A 20,823-nucleotide genomic window follows, 5' to 3' on the forward strand; every position below is an offset into this window, starting at 1 on the left:
GTTCAATTCAATGACAGAAGACAATAAACTGTTGGAAATATGCTTAATTCATTTATTCATTCAATAAATATTCTTTGAGGCCAGGTGCAGTGGCTCACGCCCATAATCCCAGCACTTTGGGAGGCCGAGGTGGGTAGATCACGAGGTCAGGAGATCAAGACCATCCTGGCTAACATGGTGAAACCCCATCTCTACTAAAAATACAAAAAAAAAAAAAAATTTAGCCAGGCATGGCAGTGGGCACCTGCAGTCCCAGCTACCTGGGAGGCTGAGGCAGGAGAATGGCGTGAACCCAGGAGGCAGAGCTTGCAGTGAGCCGAGATTGCGCCACTGCACTCCAGCCTGGGCGACAGAGCAAGACTCCGTCTTAAAAATAAAATAAATAAATAAATAAATATTCTTTGAAAACACTACATGGCACACTTACATGCTAATGAAGGAGACAGACATAAAAAAAGATAAATACATAGCCACAAACTTGTTAAGTAATATTAAGAAAATACAAGGTTTGGCTGGGCATGGTGGCTTACACCTGTAATCCCAGCACTTTGGGAGGCCAAAGCGGGTGGATCACCTGAGGTCAGGAGTTCAAGACCAGGCTGGCCAACATGGTAAAACCTTGTCTCTACTAAAAATACAAAAATTAGCCAGGCGCGGTGGTGCATGCCTGTGGTCCCAGCTACTCTGGAGGCTGAGGCAGAAGAATCACTTGAACTTGGGAGGCGGAGGTTGCAGTATGCTGAGAAAGCGCCATTGCACTCCAGCCTAGGTGACAAGAGTGAAACTCTGTCTCAAAAAAAGAAAGAAAGAAAAGAAAAGAAAATACAGGGTGGCTAGGAGAGAGTATTCACAGACATCCTCTCTGGAGAGACAATATTTATATTGCAAAGTTGAAGGAAGAGAAGGATCTCTATGTGAAGACAGGGAAGCTCATTTCAGGCAGAGGAAACTACACTTGAAAGGGTCTTGACATAGAAATATGTTGGCATGGGTGAAGAACAGAAGGGCTCTTAGAACTTGATACGTATGGGATATAAGAGAGAGGAAAAAAGTCAAAGATGACTAGGAAACTGAGTGAATAGTGGGAGCTATTGACTGAGGTGTGGAAGAATCTAGGAAGAATGAAATGGGTCAGGGTAGGAAGCAAAAGCTCAGTTTTAGACATGTTAGGTTGGGAATCAGTAAATCTTCAAGTGGGAAACTGAATATATAAGCTTAGAGCTCAGGAGGAAGGCATGGGCTGGAGATAGAAATTTGGGATTCATCAGTATAGGTGGTATTTATAGCCCTGGAACTGGAAAGTATTATCAGCAAGGGAGTAAGTGGGGCTAGAGAAGGGAGAAGGGCCAAGGACTGAGTCCTGGGGAATCCTGACTCAGAGATTTGGCTTTGTCAGATCTGCATTGTCATCTGAGACTCTCCCTTCTCAACTATACTACCTTTCCCCTTTCTATTCACAAGTGTCAAGTCTATGTCATGGTCTGAGGCATTTCCTGACCAATCTTGCTTCCTCCCCTTTTGTAATTCACAAGCAAGACACCAATAAACTTCTTACGATGTTAATTCTGTCTCAGTGTCTGCTTCCCAGAGGACCTGAACTGACACAATTGGTACCAGGATTGGTCTGAGAAAGCAGGAGATGATTGGAGTTTTGGCATTGGATCACTTAATGAAATGAAATGAGGACTTCTTCCCAAGTAGTATGTGGACCACGGATAGTCCCTGGTACAAGATGGTGGCCCAACTGCTAAAACTGTTACTGGTAGTAACTTGGGAGAATGTTCTGGTAAAAAGAAAATGCTCTGGCAGGTGCAATGAAGGACAGTGGACTTGGCTGGCTGTCATTAAGGTTCATGGATACCATATGAAGGGAAAATTAAGTGGCTGAGGGCAGTTAACAATTGAAAACTAAGCATGAAAGCCAGAGGACCTCTTTGGTAGCTCATAAAGATGTTCTTATCTCCTTCAGTGAGAGAGCAGAAAAACCTAGAGATCAAACTCAGGATGACCAAGCTCCAAAGATGACTGAAAACTCATCCAAGGCAGGTCCACGATACCCAAGTCAGCACTCCAGTTAGGCAAACCCAGGATCGTGGCAAACAGCATGGGAACGTCTAAGTGGGTGCTCCCAAAGATTTTGACTCTTCAGACTGCTCTAAACCTTTAGAGCCTGCAGCAGTAACTCATCTCTCCCTATTAAGGGCTGGCATTCACCCCATCCTTTGTGGAAAGACAGCACAAAGGCCTTTCCCTTGTAAGGCACCAAGTTCTGCCTCCACCTTTTCTCCTGGCTATAAGACCAGTAACTAGGGTTAAATCAGGGTGTAAGCCAGCCAGGGATGTGCTGGGCCTGGTAAGAAAGGAAAAGATCTATACCCCAAAGGAGCTGTAAGACCTAGCCAACAGATACTAGGAGTCAAGAGAGGTCCCATGGACTGGATTTAGAGTATTTGAGCAATGGGGCCAGAACATAAGACTAGGTAAGGAATAGTTTATTGATTTGGCAGCACTGTCTAGGAATACAGGATTTAACACTGTGACAAGGACCCTAGGAGTTGGTGGGAACTGGCAGTTAGGGTGGCCCATAGAACCCTGGGGAAAGTGATAACCCACATTGAGTGAGGATGAAATGCCTAAATTGCCAGGGCAGATGGTTATGAAAGGAACTAAGTAGCGCAGGAAGGTGAGCATGCTGGAGTGGTTATATAAACTGAGTCCAGAAGACCAGCCAGAGAATTATGTTGCACAGGAGGGCTCAGGAGATGCACCATTTACCAATGCCATGTGGAATGTCCTGGTGAAAGGGGTGCCAGCATCACCAAGATGTTCCACGGTATTGTTCCTCTGCAAGCCAAGGTGGACTACAGGAGAGGCAATCACAGAGCTGGGCTTGTTAATGGAAGCCAAAGTTATAAGGGCCAAGTGGCTGAAGTCAGAAGGCTACACTTACCATAATGATTAGCAATCCGAGGAGCAGCCAAGGACGCTTGACCCTCGAGGAGTCAAGAGGATTAATAGTGCATATTGTCCCTAGAGGCAAAATAGGTGGACTGCCAACAAGAATATCATTTAATTACATAATTTTTTAAGTGGCAATAGATGAACAGAAGGTTGAGGATCAGCACCCCTATAAAAAGCCATGATCTCCTGCTTAGTTCCTGGATCTGAGTCAGTTATCAGACCTAGGACTCACTGACTGAAGAGGTGGCTAGGTCCCCTGGAAGAAGAACCCTACATCACCATGGCAATTATAAACCATAGTTTGAGTCCTTCTCCTAAAAGGACCTAAGACTTAAATGACTCTACACGAAGGACAGACATTTAGAGACTACTGGAAATTGATGTCTAGAGACCCAAAAAGTCTCTCTAACAAGGGATTCCAGGTAATAAGCAATGAGGTAGAACACAAATTTGGATACAAGTTAGTTTACCAATATAGGAGTACTCTCCTGGTATACACCCAGGGAAGGACCCTGGAAGACAGCACAAACACAATTCTAGGATAGATCCTAGTAGCATGAAAAACATGTTGTCTGACACTAAGTGCAGTAGAAATGCCTATATTGCCCTGGCAGATAGTAAAGAAACGAATGAGAAGGCTTGGGGAGGTGGACATGCTGGAGTGCGTATGTTATGTCGGGCCAGAAGACCCACTGGAGAATTCTCTTGTACAGAAGGACTCAGGGAACATCCAGTTCACCCAGGCCATAAGGAATGTGCTGGAGAGAGGGATGCCAGCATCACCAGTAAATTCAATGTGGCTCTCCTCTGCAGGCCAGAATGGATGGTAAGTGGGGCAATCACAGAGTTGGGCTCATAACTAGCAACGGGGATGATGGGGCCTCTTCCATCCTGGAAGGGCCAGCAATTCATTCTCACAGGATGGACATTCATTCTGAATATGGTTTTGCCTTTCCTGCCCACAGAACCTCATCCAGCACCACCATACAGGGGCTTAAGGAGTACCTGATCCACACCATGGAATCCAACACAGCACAGCATCCAAACAGGGAATTTATTTCATAGCAAAGGAAGTTTGGGAGTGTGCCTGTGACCATAGGATCCCCTAGGCATGTCACATTCCACACCATTCATAAGTAGCTGGCCTGACAGAGCAATGGAATGGCAAGGAGCAGCTGAAGCACCAGCTCAGAAGCAACATGCTGCAAAGATGTGGTAGCATCCTCCAGGATGCAGTGTAAGCACTAAATTAGAGACCTCTATATGGCACCATCTCACCAAGAGGAAAAATACATGGGTGCAGGAACCAAGGGGTGAAAGCAAGAGTACCATCATTCTCAATAACCTACTAGTAGCAAGACATTGTGTTTTCAGTCTCCACAATCTGGGGCTCTACAGTGTAAGAGGTGGGCACACTCTTGCCAGGGTCGTAGCAGGAGTCCCATTGAACTATACGCTACAGCTGTCACCAAAGCATTTTGGAGGTTAGAGACATGGTAAGTAAGAATTAGAAATACTCTGTTATAAGGTGCCTGAACTACTCATGAAGCCTTATAGTGTTAGTTGAAGGTTGACTTACATTAGTTAAAAATGTACGTTATAGGCTGAGCATGGTAGCTCATGTCTGTAATCCTGACACTGGGAAGCTGAGGCAGGAGGATCGCTTGAGCTCAGGGGTTTGAGACCAGCCTGGCCAACACAGCGAAAACTTGTCTCTACAAAAAAATACAAAAATTAGCCGGGCACCATGGCACGCATCTGTAGTCCCAGCTACTTGGGGGGCTGAGGTAGGAGGATCACTTGAGTCCAGGAGGTCGAGGCTGCAGTGAGCCAAGATCGAGCCACTGCACTCCAGCCTGGGTGGCAAAGTGAGACCCAGTCTCAAAAATAAATAAATTCATTAAAATGTATATTATAAGCTATAGAGCAACCATTGCAACTGATACATTAGGAGAGGAGATAAAATGGAATCATTTAAAAAGCTCAATTTAAACCAGGAAAGGCAGAAAAAGACGATGGGGAAAAAACAAAGAACAAGAGCAATAAATAGAAAACAGTTATAAAAATGGGCACAAATACACACTTAGAAGAAATAAGACCTGGTTTTCAATAATCAGTACAGTGACTAAAGTTAATGTGAATCAACTGTACATTCCAAAATACCTAGAAGAGGCCAGGTGCGGTGGCTCACGCCAGTAATCCCAGCACTTTGGGAGGCCGAGGCAGGTGGATCACCTGAGGTCAGGAGTTCAAGACCAGCCCAACCAATGTGGTGAAACTCCATCTCTACTAAAAATACAAAAATTAGCCAGGTGTGGTAGCATGCACCTGTAGTCCCAGCTACTCGGGAGGCTGAGACAGGAGAATTGCTTGAACCCGGGAGGCAGAGGTTGCAGTAAGCTGAGATTGCACCACTGCACTCCAGCTTGGATGACAGAGCAAGACTCCATCTCAAAAAGAGATGAAGAAAACCTAGACAACGTCATTCAGGACATAGGCATGGGCAAGGACTTCATGTCTAAAACACCAAAAGCAATGGCAACAAAAGCCAAAATTGACAAATGGGATCTAATTAAACTAAAGAGCTTCTGCACAGCAAAAGAAACTACCATCAGAGTGAACAGGCAACCTACAGAATGGGAGAAAATTTTTGCAATCTACTCATCTGACAAAGGGCTAATATCCAGAACCTACAAAGAACTCAAACAAATTTACAAGAAAAAGCAAACAACCCCATTAAAAAGTGGGCAAAGGATATGAACAGACACTTCTCAAAAGAAGACATTTATGCGGCCAACAGACACATGAAAAAATGCTCATCATCACTCGCCATCAGAGAAATGCAAATCAAAAACACAATGAGATACCATCTCACACCAGTTAGAATGGCGATCATTACAAAGTCAGGATACAACAGGTGCTGGAGAGGATGTGGAGAAATAGGAACATTTTTACACTGTTGGCGGGACTGTAAACTAGTTCAACCATTGTGGAAAACAGTGTGGCGATTCCTCAAGGATCTAGAACTAGAAATGCCATTTGACCCAGCCATCCCCTTACTGGTTATATACCCAAAGGATTATAAATCATGCTGCTATAAAGACACATGCACATGTATGTTTACTGTGGCACTATTCACAATAGCAAAGACTTGGAACCAACCCAAATGTCCATCAATGAGTCATGACTGGATTAAGAAAATGTGGCACATATATACCATGGAATACTATGCAGCCATAAAAAAGGATGAGTTCGTGTCCTTTGTAGGGACATGGATGCAGCTGGAAACCATCATTCTCAGCAAACTATCGCAAGAACAGAAAACCAAATACCACATGTTCTCATTCATAGGTGGGAATTGAACAATGAGATCACTTGGACACAGGAAGGGGAGCATCACACACTGGGTCCTATTGTGGGGAGAGGGGAGGGGGTAAGGATAGCATTAGGAGATATACCTAATGTAAATGATGAGTTAAGGAGTGCAGCACACCAACATGGCACATGTATATATATGTAACAAACCTGCACGTTGTGCACATGTACCCTAGAAATTAAAGTATAAAAAAAAAAAAAAAAAAAGGATCTGGAACTAGAAATGCCATTTGACCCAGCCATCCCCTTACTGGGTATATACCCAAAGGATTATAAATCATGCTGCTATAAAGACACATGCACATGTATGTTTATTGCAGCACTATTCACAATAGCAAAGACTTGGAAACAACCCAAATGTCCATCAATGACAGACTGGATTAAGAAAATGTGGCACATATATACCATGGAATACTATGCAGCCATAAAAAAGGATGAGTTCATATCCTTTGTAGGGACATAGATGTAGCTGGAAACCATCATTCTCAGCAAACTATCGCAAGAACAGAAAACCAAACACCGCATGTTCTCACTCATAGGTGGGAACTGAACAATGAGAACACTTGCTCACAGGAAGGGGAACATCACACACTGGGGCCGGTCGTGGGATGGGGGTAGGGGGGAGGGATAGCATTGGGAGATATACCTAATGTAAATGACGAGTTAATGGGTGCAGCACACCAACATGGCACATGTATACATATGTAACAAACCTGCACGTTGTGTACATGTACCCTAGAACTTAAAGTATAATAAAAAATAATAATAATAAAAAAAGAAAATAGCTAGAGGAGAATAATTCAACAAAAAGATTTATGTTTAAGGTGATGGATATTCCAATTACCCTGATCCGATTATGTAAATGCATCAAATTATCACATGTATCCCAAAAATATGTACATCTAATATGTATCAATTTAAATAAATATACAAAAGAAAATAGTTATAAAAATGGTAGATATTAGTCTGACTATATCAAAGTCACCTTAAATGTGAATGGTTTAAATGCACCAATTAAAAGACAGAGATTGTCATAGTGGATAAGAAAAAAAGACCCAATTACATACTGTTTATAAGAAACCCACATTTAATATAAAGACAGAGACATATTAAAAGTCAAAGGTATGGTGGCTCATACCTGTAATCCCAGCTCTTTGAGAGCCTGAGGCGGGAGGATTGCTTGAGCCCAGGAGTTTGAGACCAGCCTGGGCAACACAGTGAGACTCCATCTCTACAAAAAAATTAAAAACGAAGTAAAAAGATAGCCACAGATATACAAAAAGAAAAAAAAAACACTAACCAAAAGAAAGTTGGGGTAGTTATATTTCTATCAGATAAAGTAGGTTTCAGAACAAGGAATGTCATCAAGAACAAAATGGGGATCATGCTGTGACTGGCACTCCACAGGTCAGGTGGCTGCACAGTAGTAGCGGAGGTGACCATAGCCACAGAATGTCCATGGTTCGTTCATCCGTCCATGCCAAATGGATTGTGGGGAAGGTGACTTGGACAAAAATGCAAATGACTGCTAAAGTGAGAGTGACCAGGCTTGTTCTGGATCCCTATTTATTAAAGCATTATAATAAGAGAAAAACCTACTTTGCTCACAATGCCCTTCAGCAGTGCACAACTGGGGATATTGTGCTTCTCAAGGCTTTACCTGTTCCACGAACAAAGCATGTGAAACATGAACAGGCTGAGATAGTTTTCAACGTTGGAAAAGTCATAGATCCAGTGACAGGAAAACCCTGTGCAGGAACTACCTACCTGGAGAGTCCATTGAGTTCGGAAACCACCCAGCTAAGCAAAAATCTGGAAGAACTCAATATCTCTTCAGCACAGGGAAGGAGGAATGGAAGAAGAAGCCAAAGGGAAAGACTTACATGCTTATTTTATGGAAAAAGAAATTTTTCTAAGTTTCATCACAAACTGTGTCCAATTTCTCTTGGTATTTATAAAATAGTTAAATGAAGTAAAGGGCATATTATGGTTTTTCACAAAGGTTTATGGTCATGCTTCAAATTTTCTTTTCAGTGAACATACTTTCACGTTACCACTAAGTGTGTCTAGCAGTCTGTTGCATTTTGTAAGCTCACTGTTTTAGAAGGTTTTGTTTTTGTTTTTCGAGACAGGGTCTCACTTTGTCACCCAGGCTGGAGTGCAGTGGTGCAATCAATCTTGGCTTACTGCAGCCTCAACCTCCCTGGCTCCAGCAATCTTTCCACCCCAGCCTTCTGAGTAGCTGGGAGCACAGGAGCGTGCCACTACACCTGGCTAATTTTTTGTCAATTTTGTGGAGACAGGGTCTCCCTAAGTTGCCCAGGCTGGTCTTGAACTCCTGGGAGTGAAACGCTCACACTGGCCTCCCAAAGTGCTGGGATTACAGGCCTCAGCCACTGTGCCCAGCCGGTTTTCTTTTCTTCATTCAAAGGAATCTTGAATTTATCTTAGAACCTTTATTTTGAGGGAAGAAAGCCTTTGAATATAAACAGATAAGGCCACATTAAGTGAATATTTTGGATGCTATATATTCAAAATAAATATTTTATTTTTCTGACTTCACCAGTTCCAAAGGGAAATCATCAACATGCTTATGGTCAGAGTTTTTTTCGATCAAGCTGTATTAATAAGAATGTTGACGTGTGGAAAATAAAATTTTACAATTCTGAAAAAAAATAAAATAAAATGGGGCATTATGGGGGTCAAGTCTCAAGAAAACTACAATCTTAAAACGTGTATGCACCTAACAACAAAGCATCAAAATAAATGAGACAAAAACTGATAGAACTGCAAGAAGAACTAGATACATCTACTATTATCATTGGAGATTTCAACACCCCTCTGTCAACAATGGATAGATTAAGCAGGCAGAAAATCAGTACAAATATAGAATGGATTGTAGAGAAGGAAGAAAATGAAACCTAGTGGCAGCCCTGAGACCAACTGCAGCAAGATGAGCTGTAGTTCTTCCCACTAACCTCCTCTTCTAAGTCTTCCCTCAGGAAGACCTTCTGAGGTTCACAGGAATTCTGAACAGAAACTCTGAAGTTAATCCAGGCAACACCAAGGGTGGACTGTGGCAAGCATGGAGCTGCATAGCTCAGAGCTCCCATCAAGAAAGACTTTGCCGTGGAACTATGAGGAGTGAAGTTAGCTTACAGCCTCAGGTTGCAGGACCTTCCAAGACTGGCTGCAGTATTCTTGACAAAACCATGCTTTCCCTGGGCAGCCTCCAGTCAATAACTAAGCAAGGTGGCAGTTCTAGGGCCTGGCCACTTCTGCCCAATGTGAGACTCTTTTAAGAGGCAGTCTTTCCTCCAGAACTCCCCACTGGGTTGAGACCAAGACTTTGTCATATCTGCCTTAAAATCTAAGGCAACTCTGCCCAATTCTGTTTCCACCCCTTATCCTTTCACATGTGTCAGATAATGCATCGTAGTTTGAATGCCTTTCCTACCCAATCTTGCTCTCTGCCCTTTTATCTTTCACAGGTATTAGCCACAATCAACATCCTGCATTCCTAACTCCTTATTAGCATCTGCTTCCTAGAAGACCCAAATAGACACAATTAGTCACTCACCACTGCCATCCACGTTAGGGAAATTCTTTAGAATGCACTTAATCAAGCATTTCAAGAGTCTCTTCATTATGATCAAAATGTTTTCAGCAAGTTCTTCAGTTTAATTCACAACTAGGAAAATCAGATAATGAAAACCATTTAATACCACAGCCTCACAATCTTCATCAAGGCATGTGTGCTGCCGGACGCGGTGGCTCACGCCTGTAATCCCAGCACTTTGGGAGGACGAGGCGGGCAGATCACAAGGTCAGGAGATCGAGACCATCCTGGCTAACAATGGTGAAACCCCGTCTCTACTAAAAATACAAAAAATTAGCCAGGCATGGTGGCACGTGCCTGTAGTCCCAGCTACTCCGGAAGCTGAGGCAGGAGAATGGCGTGAACCCGGGAGGCGGAGGTTGCAGTGAGCGGAGATCGTGCCACTGCACTCCAGCCTGGGCGACAGGGCAAGACTCCGTCTCAAAAAAAAAAAAAAAGGTGTGTGTGCTGCAGCTACAGTTTTTGTAATCATTGCATTCAGTTTATCTGGCAGGATAGAACACTGATGAAGCTTATCATATAAGCATACATTTGGGCTGCGTAAAGTTAATCCTAATCATGCTTATGATCATTCAGATTAAGGGTTTTTGTTCCAGAAAGACACAAGATTTTTCTTGAAACTCAGTCAAGTGATGAATTTTCCTTAGGGAAGTCAGTGACTTCCTTGAGCAAAAGTAGTTATATATGGTCATTACCCTAAGCTCATAACAAAGCTGGAAAAAAAAACCTTTAACATAACTGTCAAGCATTAAGTGCTTCTCATAATCTTCATGTGTAGCTCAGGTAGAGGGGGCTTTCTTGTGGTCAACAGTGTGTAGATGTATTAGTTAGTGCTGCCATTTGGATGTTTGTTCCCCCAAAACTCATGTGGAAATTTGATCCCCAGTGTTGGAGATGGGGCCTATTAGGAGATCTTTGGGTAATGGGGCAAATCCCTCATGAATAGATTAATGCCCTAGGGAGGGAAGTGGTGAGTGAGTTCTCACTCTATTACTTCTCATGAGAGCTGGTTGTTATAAAGAGACTGATACCTCCCCCTTCTCTCCCTTGCTTCCTCTCTCTCCATGTGATCTCTGCACACACTGGCTCCCCTTTGCCTTCTGCCATGAGTGGAAGCAGCCTGAGGCTTTTACCAAGAGGCCCAACATTCCAGCCCGTGGAACCATGAGCCAAACAAACCTCTTTTCTTTATTAGCTCAGATATTTCTTTTTCTTTCTTTCCTTTCTTTCTCTCTCTTTTTTTTTTTTTTTTTTTTTGTTTGTTTGTTTGTTTGACAGAGTCTCACTCTGTCACCCAGGCTGGAGTGCAGTGGCACAATCTCAACTCACTGCAATCAACCACTGCCTCCCAGACTCAAGCGTTTCTTGTACCTCAGTCTCCCGAGTAGCTGAGACTACAGGTGTGCACTACCATATCAAGCCAATTTTTTGTATTTTTAGTAGAGACGGGGTTTCGCCACGTTGGCCAGGCTGGTCTTTTCGTTTGTTTTTGTTTTTGTTTTTGAGACAGAGTCTGACTCTGTCACCCAGGCTGGAGTGCAGTGGCATGATCTTGGCTCACTGCAACCTCTGCCTCCTGGGCTCAGGTGATTCTTGTGCCTCAGACTCCCAAGTAGCTGGGACTACAGGCACGCACCACCATACCTCGCTAATTTTTTGTATTTTTAGTAAAGACAGGGTTTTACTATGTTGGCCAGGCTGGTCTCCAACTCTTGGCCTCAAGTGATCTGCCCGCCTTGGCCTCCCAAAGTTCTGGGATTACGGGCATGAGCCACTGCGCCCAGCCAGAGATTTCTGTATACCAACACAAACAGAGACAGTCAGGTAGACTAGAATCTGCTGTGGTAACAAAGAAACGCTGAAATTTCATTGGCTTACCCAAAGGTTGATTTTTCACTCACACAAAGTCCCATGAGATGGTTCCTGTATGAGCAACTGTCCAGGGTGGTTTTCCTCTGAGGGGAAACCCAAGGATACAGGTTCCTTGCATTGTTTTTCACCATTTCAGAGTCCTTTGCTTCCTGCTGTACAACAGCAAAGAGATTTATTAATAGCATGAAAAATCATTAAGGGTATTACATGGGTCAGGCCTAGAAGTGGCAGTTATCAATCCTACACATGTTCCCTCACCAAAACAAAACCACATGGTTCCACTTAGGCAAAAAGAAAGCCTGGAAATGTAAGGGAGCATGTGGATATTGGTGGATAGTCTCTGGCATAATAGACTTTTCTTTTGATATAACAGTTTGAAAACATGAAACAAGCTCTAAAGTTGGATTTACCTAAGCTTTTACTCTTTATAGTTTATCCTGACACATCACCTTCAGTCTAAGTTATTCACATAAAGTCATCAATAAGCTTAAATTCCTTCTCTATCTCAATTAATTACATCACCATCCACCCATTTGCTCAAGTGCAAAACTTAAAAGTTATCCGTGTTTCTGCTACATAGAAACTGGATAAAAGAGCCGGGCACGGTGGCTCACGCCTGTAATCCCACTACTTTGGGAGGCCGAGGTGGGCAGATCATCTGAGGTCAGGAGTTCGAAACTAGTCTGACCAACATGGTAAAACCCTGTCTCTATGAAAAATACAAAAATTAGCTGGGCATGGTGGTGGGCGCCTGTAATCCCAGCTACTCGGGTGACTGAGACAGGAGAATCACTTGAACCCAGGAGGCAGAGGTTGCAGTGAGCCAAGATCCCACCAGTGCACTCCAGCCTGGGCAACAAGAGCAAAACCCCATCTCAAAAAAAAAAAAAAAAAAAGAAACTGGATAAAAGAAAGCCAAAAAGCCCTGTGCAGGAGTGATCCCAGAGCAGCTTCTATGGATATTACAATTCTAATTGGAAGGAATATTCCTAAAGTGAAGATGGATTGGTAGAATTACCTGTGAAGATATGCTCACAATGTCAGGTCCATTTAAAAAAAGAAAATAAAATAGAAGACCTATGAAGAGTATTTTAATATTTCCCTTTGCTCTAAGGTTGTGTTTTATACTAACTTCTTATTGCAGTGTGATAGCCCCTTAAGACTTCCCTAAAGCGAAGAGGGTTCCCTGAATATCCTATGTGAGTATTCAGGTCTGCTTAACAGTTATAGTTCTCACTGTCAATTAATAAACAGACATTTTGGTTCATATATATCTGTATCTTATGAGTAGAATCATTCATTCATTCATATATTTAATAAATATTTATTGAGTGCCTAGTAGGCTACAGTTTTAAATGCCAAAAATATGGAAGTATACCAGATGAAACCTCTGCCCTCGTAGAGCTTACATCTTAGTAGACTAAAGAGAGACAGATTTTGGCCCAGAGTGGTGGATCACGCCTGTAATCCCAGAACTTTGGGAGGGTGAGGTGGGCAGATGACTTGAGGTCAGGAGTTTGAGACCAGCCTGGACAACATGGCGAAACCCCATTTCTACTAAAAATACAAAAAATTAGCCAGATGTGGTGGCGCATGCCTGTAATCCCAACTACTCAGGAGGCTGAGGCAAGAGAATCACTTGACCCCGGGAGGCAGAGGTTGCAGTGAGCCAAGATCGTGCCACTGCACTCCAGCCTGGGCAACAGAGCAAGACTCCATCTCAAAAAAAAAAAAAGAGAGAGAGAGGTTTTTGAAGAAAAATATACAGTGTGTCAGATGGATAGTGGTAAATTCTATAGAGAACAAGAAAGCAGGGAAGGGGGATAGGATGTACCAAGGTGGGGGTTACAATTTTAAACAGGGTATTCAGGCCTCACTGAGAAGAAGACATTTGAGAAAATCTCTGAAGGAGGTGAAGAAAGTAGCCATTCAGATGGCTATGGAAAAACATTCCAGGCAGAAGAGACACCAACTGCAGAGGCCTGAGGTAGGGAGTGCCTGGCTTGTTTGCGGATCAGCAGAAAGGCCAGTGTGACTGAAGTGGAGTGAATGCAGGGGACGGTAGTGGTGAGGAGTCAGAGAGATAATGTGGGGACAGTGGGGGGAACGAGGGAAAGATTGTGTAGGGCCTTTCAGAGCAATGTTAGGATTTTGGATTTTACTTTGAGATGTAGAGTCATCGGAGGGTTCCGAACAGTGAAGTGACACCATCTGACTTTCATGCTGAAAGGATCAGTTGGCCGTATGCGGTGGCTCACGCCTGTAATCCCAGCACTTTGGGCCGAAGTGGGAGGATCACGAGGTCAGGAGTGCGAGACCAGCCTGGCCAACATGGTGTAACTCCGTTTCTACTAAAAATACAAAAATTAGCTGGGCGTGGTGGTAGGTGCCTATAATCCAGATACTCGGGAGGCTGAGGCAGGAGAATTGCTTTCAGGAGGTGGAGGTGGCAGTGAGCCAAGATCATGCCACTGCACTTCAGCCTGGGCCACAGAGTAAGACTCTGTCTTGATTAAAAAAAAAAAATTAAAAGGATCAATCATTCTAATTGCAGATTTGAGAATACAGTGTAAGAGGGCAATGGTGAAGCAGAAAGACCCATTAAGAGATAATCCCAATAGTGCAGGTGACGGATGATAGTTTTTAAAGAGAAAAAGGGGTGTCAAGCATGACTACAAGATTTTTGGCCTGAGTTACCAAAAGAATGAAGTTTCTGCCAGGTGCGGTGGCTCATGCCTGTAATCCCAGCAATTTGGGAGGCCGAGGTGGGTGGATCACCTGAGGTCAGGAGTTCAAGACCAGCCTGGTCAACATGGTGAAACCCTGTCTCTACTAATAATACAAAAATTTGTCAGGCATGGTGGCGTGCACGTGTAGTCCCAGCTACTCAGGAGGCTGAGGCACAAGAATTGCTTGTGCCCAGGAGGCAGAGTGTGCAGTGAGCCAAGATCGCACAACTGCACTCCAACCTGGATGACAGAGTAAGACTGTGTCTCAAAAAAAAAAAAAAAAAAAAAAATGAGGTTTCCATTTGCCAAGATGGGGAAGGTTAGGGAGGGACAGATTTGATGGGGTAGATCAGGGGTCTCATTTGAGACACTTTATGATTGAGATGTGTATGAAATATAAAAGTGGAGCTATTAAGGGGGTATCTGGACATGGGAATCCAGAGTTCGGGGAGAAGTCCAAACTGGAGATACAGTAGTCCTCTCTTATCTGCAGAACTGTTCCAAGATCCCCAGTGGACGCCTGAAAACATGGATAGTATTGAACCCAACATATATACTGTTTTTTCCACCTGATAACCGAGAGAGCTACTAAGAGACCAACAGGCAGGTATCATGGACAACTTGGGTACACTGGACAGAGGGATGATTCACATCCCAGGTGGGACAAAGCAAGATTTCATCACACTACTCAGAATGGTGCATAATTTAAAACTTACGAATTGTTTATTTCTGGAATTTTCCATTTAATATTCGCAAACTGTAGTTCACCACAGGTAACTGAAACTGAGGAACATGAAACTTCAGATGAGGGAACACTACAGTATATATTTGGGAGTCATCAGGACATAGATGACATTTAAACCCATGAGACTAGATGAGATCAGCATGGAAATCGGTTTAAATGGAGAAAAAGCTCAAGGAGTGAGCCTGGAGCACTTGAATATTTTAGAGGTCATGGAGATGAGGAAAAACCAACAAAGGAGAACAAGGAGTGACTGGTAGTTATTAAGAGTCAGCCTTCTGAGCCTGCTTGCTGCAGGGTACCCTGATAAAGCTGAATTTCTGGATCTGCAGAGCTAAGAAGTCAACAGCAGGGACTGCTGTCTGGTGAAGTCTAGCTAAGTAGTCAGTCAGCGTTTTCCTTTGACATCTTTTAAATGTAACACAATCTCATGCAAATTATATGCAAAGCAACAGGATGGCAATATTGTGGTAGATATGGCTAGTCTGTGGTTTAGGGACAGACATTAAACCCCAGAACCATGCATGCCACACTGGTAGGAGGAGCTCCACCCTGTGACACTCCAACCAGGCCCTCAGGTCAACCTTGGAGAACACCCAGCAGAGACACTGAAAACCACTCCCAGTGAGGCAGGAGAATAGGGACTGGAGTTATGGACTCTAAGGCCATTTCACGCTGACTTCCTAGAACTAAATTGAAAGGAAAACCCTAACTTTCCATGCCTAAGTAACAAAAGGACCAGAGGCTACTCCCTTTCCAAATCCCCACCTTTTCTGGATGGCAGATGGGAAATTGAAAGTACCTCTCACTGGTTGCAAAAGGCACAGGAGTGTAACTTTGTAACTTCACTTTAGCCTCTGATTGGTTGCACCAATCAGAAGTTTGCATAGGAGAATGACCTTTGTAACTTCACTTCAGCCTCTGATTGTGGGCCACCACTTCATTTACATGGGGTGAACACCAAGTGGCCAATGGGAACCCTCTAGGGGTTATTTGGACCCAAGAAGTTTCTGTATCGGGGGTCTTGAGCGCTGCTCTGCCGCTCCCACAGAGTGGAGTACACTTTCATTTTAAATAAATCCCTGCTTTCATTCTTTCGTTGCTTCATTCTTTCCTTGCTTTGCTGTGCATTTTGTCCAATTACTTGTTCAAAACTTCAAGAATCTGGACAGCTTGCAGTCAAGACCCTCTACTGATAACACCAGTGCCCCGGTAGCAAAAGGCTAGTGACTCACTGCACCCCCTTTCATTGCTGCCACAAATACCAACTGACCTAGAAGTAAAAGAACACTTCACACTCCAACAGCTGGACCTTATCAGCAGGTTAGGTTGAGAGAGATTTTAGTTAAGGTTAGCACTCCAAGTCTAGGATGGGTTAAATTCCAAAGCCTCAAATCTCTCAAGACATTCTTCCCCCATCCCTGCTGTAATCGAAACCTTGGCTGTCTGCTGACCCCTTTCAAGCGCAAGTTGTTTATTTTCTCATCCCCGCAACAGCTAAATGCCTCAGGGAGTGCCAGGAGGTGGAGCTCCAGCTCTCCTCGCTCCCCAAGACCACTTTCTGATCTTCGTTCCTCCTCCCTCCTGAGAAATCTCTAGCTCTTCCTTGGCTCATGCTATCCACTTGTATCATCCTCTCCCATTCCTGGTGGCAGTCTTCTATCACCTTCCCAGTCACTACCCTCATTTGTGAAGAATTTAGTTCTGCACTCACAGTCTCTCTGTCCTCTTTGTTCCAACTTCCCTTGCCATTCTCAGTGATTTCAATATTCATATGGCCAATAACCCAGCATGCACACCTCATGTTTCCTTGATCTGCCCATTGCAAATGACCACTGCCATTTTGGGACATACTTCACAACCCAGAGCAGCAAGATGGGGCCTTGTATCTTGAAGGTTCATATACTACTTCAATGCATTTTTTTCACTGGTGCACCAGCACATGGTTTATAAAAGTTGACAACTCCTTAGTACAGGAAATAGGTAAAAGTGTGTATTGTTTTTACTAGAAGTTGGGCCTGTGCTTCATTTTTTCTGTTTTGTTTTCTGTTAAACTCACCGTGGGTCAGTGATTACAAATGGGATTTTATTTTATTTTTATTTTTTAGAGATGAGGTCTTGCTCTGTCACTCAGGCTGGAGAGCATAGCTCACTAGGGCCTCAAACTCCTGGGATCAAGGGAGTCTCCCACCTCAGCCTGCACAATAGCTAGGGCTACAGGTGCACACCACCACACTCAGCTAATTTTTAAAATTTTTTGTAAAGACGACATCTCACTATGTTGCCCAGGCTGGTCTCAAACTCCTGGCCTCAAGTGATCCTCCTGCCTTGGCCTCCCAAAGTGCTGGGATCATAGGCTGAGTCACCATGCCCAACCTATAAATAGGATTTTTAAGTGTCACAGTAGATGAAGATAAACCCCTAACAATCCAAAGAGACATATGCACAAGGTCATTCATCACAACATTGCTTATAATTGCAAAATATTGGAAATAATATAAATGTCCATACATAGGTTTATAGCTGAATAAGCTATGGTACCTCCATACAATAGAATACTATGTGGCTGTAAAAAAAAAAAAAGTGAGAAAAGTCTCTACAAACTGAAGTGGAGTGACTTCTAAAATAAAGTTACAGTGAAAAAGCAAAGTGCCAAAGATATGTCTATAGAATGCTACCTTTTAGGTAGTAAATAAAAGGAAGCATTTTAATACAAACACCTGTACATGAATGTTCACAGCAGCATTATTCATAATAGCCAAAAACCAGAATCAGACCAAATGTCCATCAACAGATGAAGGGATGCTATCATTTGAATGTGTCCCCTCCAAAATAAAGGTGTTGCCAATGTGATGGCATCCAGACGTGGTGCCTTTAACAGGTGATTAAGCCATTAGGGCTTCTCCTTCATAGAAGGGATTAAGGCCCTTATAAAAGAGGCTTCAAGTTGCATTTGGTTAGTTTGCTATTCCACCTTTTGCCATGAGGTGGTGCAGCAAGAAGGACTCACCATACCAGATGCCAGCACCTTTGTTACAGACTTTCCAGCTTCCAGATTTGTAAGCAATAAATTTTCGTTCTTTGTAAGTTACCGAGTCGCAGGTATTTTGTGGTAGCAGCACAAACTAAAACAATGGATAAACAAATTGTGGTACATCCATACTATGGAATACTATCCAGCAATCAAAAGGAAGAAACTATTGATGAACACAACATGGATAAATCTTAAAGGTATTGTGACGAGTTAATGGGTGCTGACGAGTTGATGGGTGCAGCACAGCAACATGGCACAAGTATACATATGTAACAAACCTGCACGTTATGCACATGTACCCTAGAACTTAAAGTATAATAATAATAAAAAAGAAAAAAGAAAAAGAAAAAGCCATTCTCAAAAGGTTACATGCTATATGCTTCCATTTATATGACATTCTCAGAAGGCAACACGATAGGGATAGAGAACAAATCTGTGGTTGCCCAGGTGGGGGTTGGGGAGGGCTTGACTACAAAAGGACAGCACATGAGAAGTTGGGAACAGTTCTGGATCCTTATTGTGGTAGTGGTCACACCAGTCTATACATGTGCCCAAATTCCTAGGACTCTACAACAAAACATGGTGATTATGCTGTATATCAATTACACAAAGTATAGTGGTGGAATCTGTGTGGTAAAAATGTTACGACTTTAATTGTAGGTCTTCAGATAGTTATTAGAGATGTATCACTCCAACACTTGGACCATCTACTGGTGTAAAAAAAAAAATACTGGCCAGGCATGGTGGCTCATGCCTATAATCCCAGCACTTCGGGAGGCTGAGGTGGGCAGATCATCTGAGGTCAGGAGTTCGAGACTAGCCTGACCAACATGGAGAAATCTCATCTCTACTAAAAAAAAAAAAAAAAAAAAAATTATCCAGGTGTGGTGGTGCATGCCTGTAATCCCAGCTACTCAGGAGGCTAAGGCAGGAGAATCGCTTGAACCCGGGAGGCAGAGGTTGCAGTGAGTCAAGATCGCACCACTGCACTCCAGCCTGGGCAACAAGAGCGATACTCCGTCTCAAAAAAAAAAAAAAAAAAACCAGTAGTGCCAGGCACAGTGGCTCATGCCTGCAATCCCAACATTTTGGGAGGCCAAGGCAGGAGGAGGATTGCTTGAGCCCAAGAGTTCAAGACCGGCCTGGGCAACACAATGAGACCTCATCTCTACAAAAAAATTTTGAAAATTAGCTGGGCGTGGTGGCATATGCCTGTAGTCCTAGCTACTGCAGAGGCTGAGGTGAGAGTATCACTCAAACCCAGGAGTTGGAGGCAGCAGTGAGTTATGATCATGCCATTGCAGTCCCACCTGGGTGACAGAGCAAGACCCTGTCTCTGAAAACAAAAACAAACAAAACAGCAGCAAAGAAACCAAAAGTATCATGCAACTCCCATGAAAAATAACTGAAATTTGGATTACCATGGCCTGGTGTATTAGTTCATTTTCACACCGCTGATAAAGACATACCTGAGACTGTGCAACTTACAAAAGAAAGAGGTTTAATGGACTTACAATTCCACATGGCTGGGGAGGCCTCATGATCGTGTTGGAAGGCAAGGAGGAGCAAGTCACATCTTACATGGATGGCAGCAGGCAAAGAGAGAGCTTGTGCAGGGAAACTCCCATTTTTAAAACCATCAGAACTTGTGAGACTTATCCACTATCACGAGAACAGCACAGGAAAGAGCCACCCCCATGATTCAATTACCTTCTAGTGGGTTCCTCCCACAACATGAGGGAATTGTTGGAGTTACAATTCAAGATGAGATTTGGGTGGGAACACAGCCAAACCATATCACCTGGTAATGAGAGAAAATTAAACTCCATTATGTGACATATGTATCACTTGCACAGTTCCTGATATAGAGTAAGTATTCAATAAACATTTGCGGAATGAGTAAATGAATAAATGAGTGAATGAGTGAGTGAATAAATGAAAAGGCTCATATATTTTGATACAAAATCTTCCTGCTTCAAATATCATCAAAAATTTTGAAGCAGAATAGAAGGACATTTCATCATCACCTAAAGCTAAACACAACAGGCCAAAGACAAAAGCTGTGGAAACCACATTTTATAAGGTTGTACTGAATTGCAAAGGTTAGATCTGCTGAATTCATTGTTCACACACTTACCAAAACTGCTGCCAAAGACAGAGTGAAAATGATGACTGGGAACAAAGCAAGTGTCTTTGTCAAATATCACAGTTCTTTTTAAAATTACAGATGTGGCTGGGAACTTAAAATAGCAAATACCCAACTTCTGAGGAGGTTGGTATTATTTGCTGCAAATTGATGAGTCTACTGATCTTGTGAATTAAGCTAATATTTTGGTATTTATCATATTTAACTTAAACCATTTCATGAAGACATGTTCTGCCAATCTTCTGCAACTTGTACAACTGAAGAAGAGATTTCCTTCCCTCCCTCCCTCCCTCCCTCCCTCTCTCCCTCCCTCCCTCCCTTCCTCCCTCCCTTCCTTCCTTCCTT

General features: G+C 43.1%; 1 protein-coding gene and 1 pseudogene across 2 annotated transcripts in view; one reads left to right on the top strand and one right to left on the bottom strand.

Moving 5' to 3' along the window:
- Positions 1–20,823, bottom strand: part of LOC144338803 (A-kinase anchor protein 17B-like) — a 138,610-nt gene that overhangs the window by 113,589 nt on the left and 4,198 nt on the right. Inside the window, exons 2-5 of one of the 2 annotated variants that reach the window (XR_013413186.1) lie at positions 20,043–20,133; positions 11,834–11,976; positions 9,917–10,027; positions 7,475–7,567 (exon numbers count right to left, since the gene is read on the bottom strand). The gene's annotated coding sequence lies outside the window, so the exon portion shown is untranslated. Of the gene's footprint in view, positions 1–7,474; positions 7,568–9,916; positions 10,028–11,833; positions 11,980–20,042; positions 20,134–20,823 lie in introns of both variants that reach the window. The other variant, XM_077989520.1, reaches the window with a different exon arrangement.
- Positions 7,661–8,307, top strand: LOC106995306 (small ribosomal subunit protein uS17m pseudogene; annotated as a pseudogene).

This window comes from Macaca mulatta, chromosome X (assembly GCF_049350105.2).
Source record: "Macaca mulatta isolate MMU2019108-1 chromosome X, T2T-MMU8v2.0, whole genome shotgun sequence".
Classification (NCBI taxonomy): Eukaryota; Metazoa; Chordata; class Mammalia; order Primates; family Cercopithecidae; genus Macaca; species Macaca mulatta.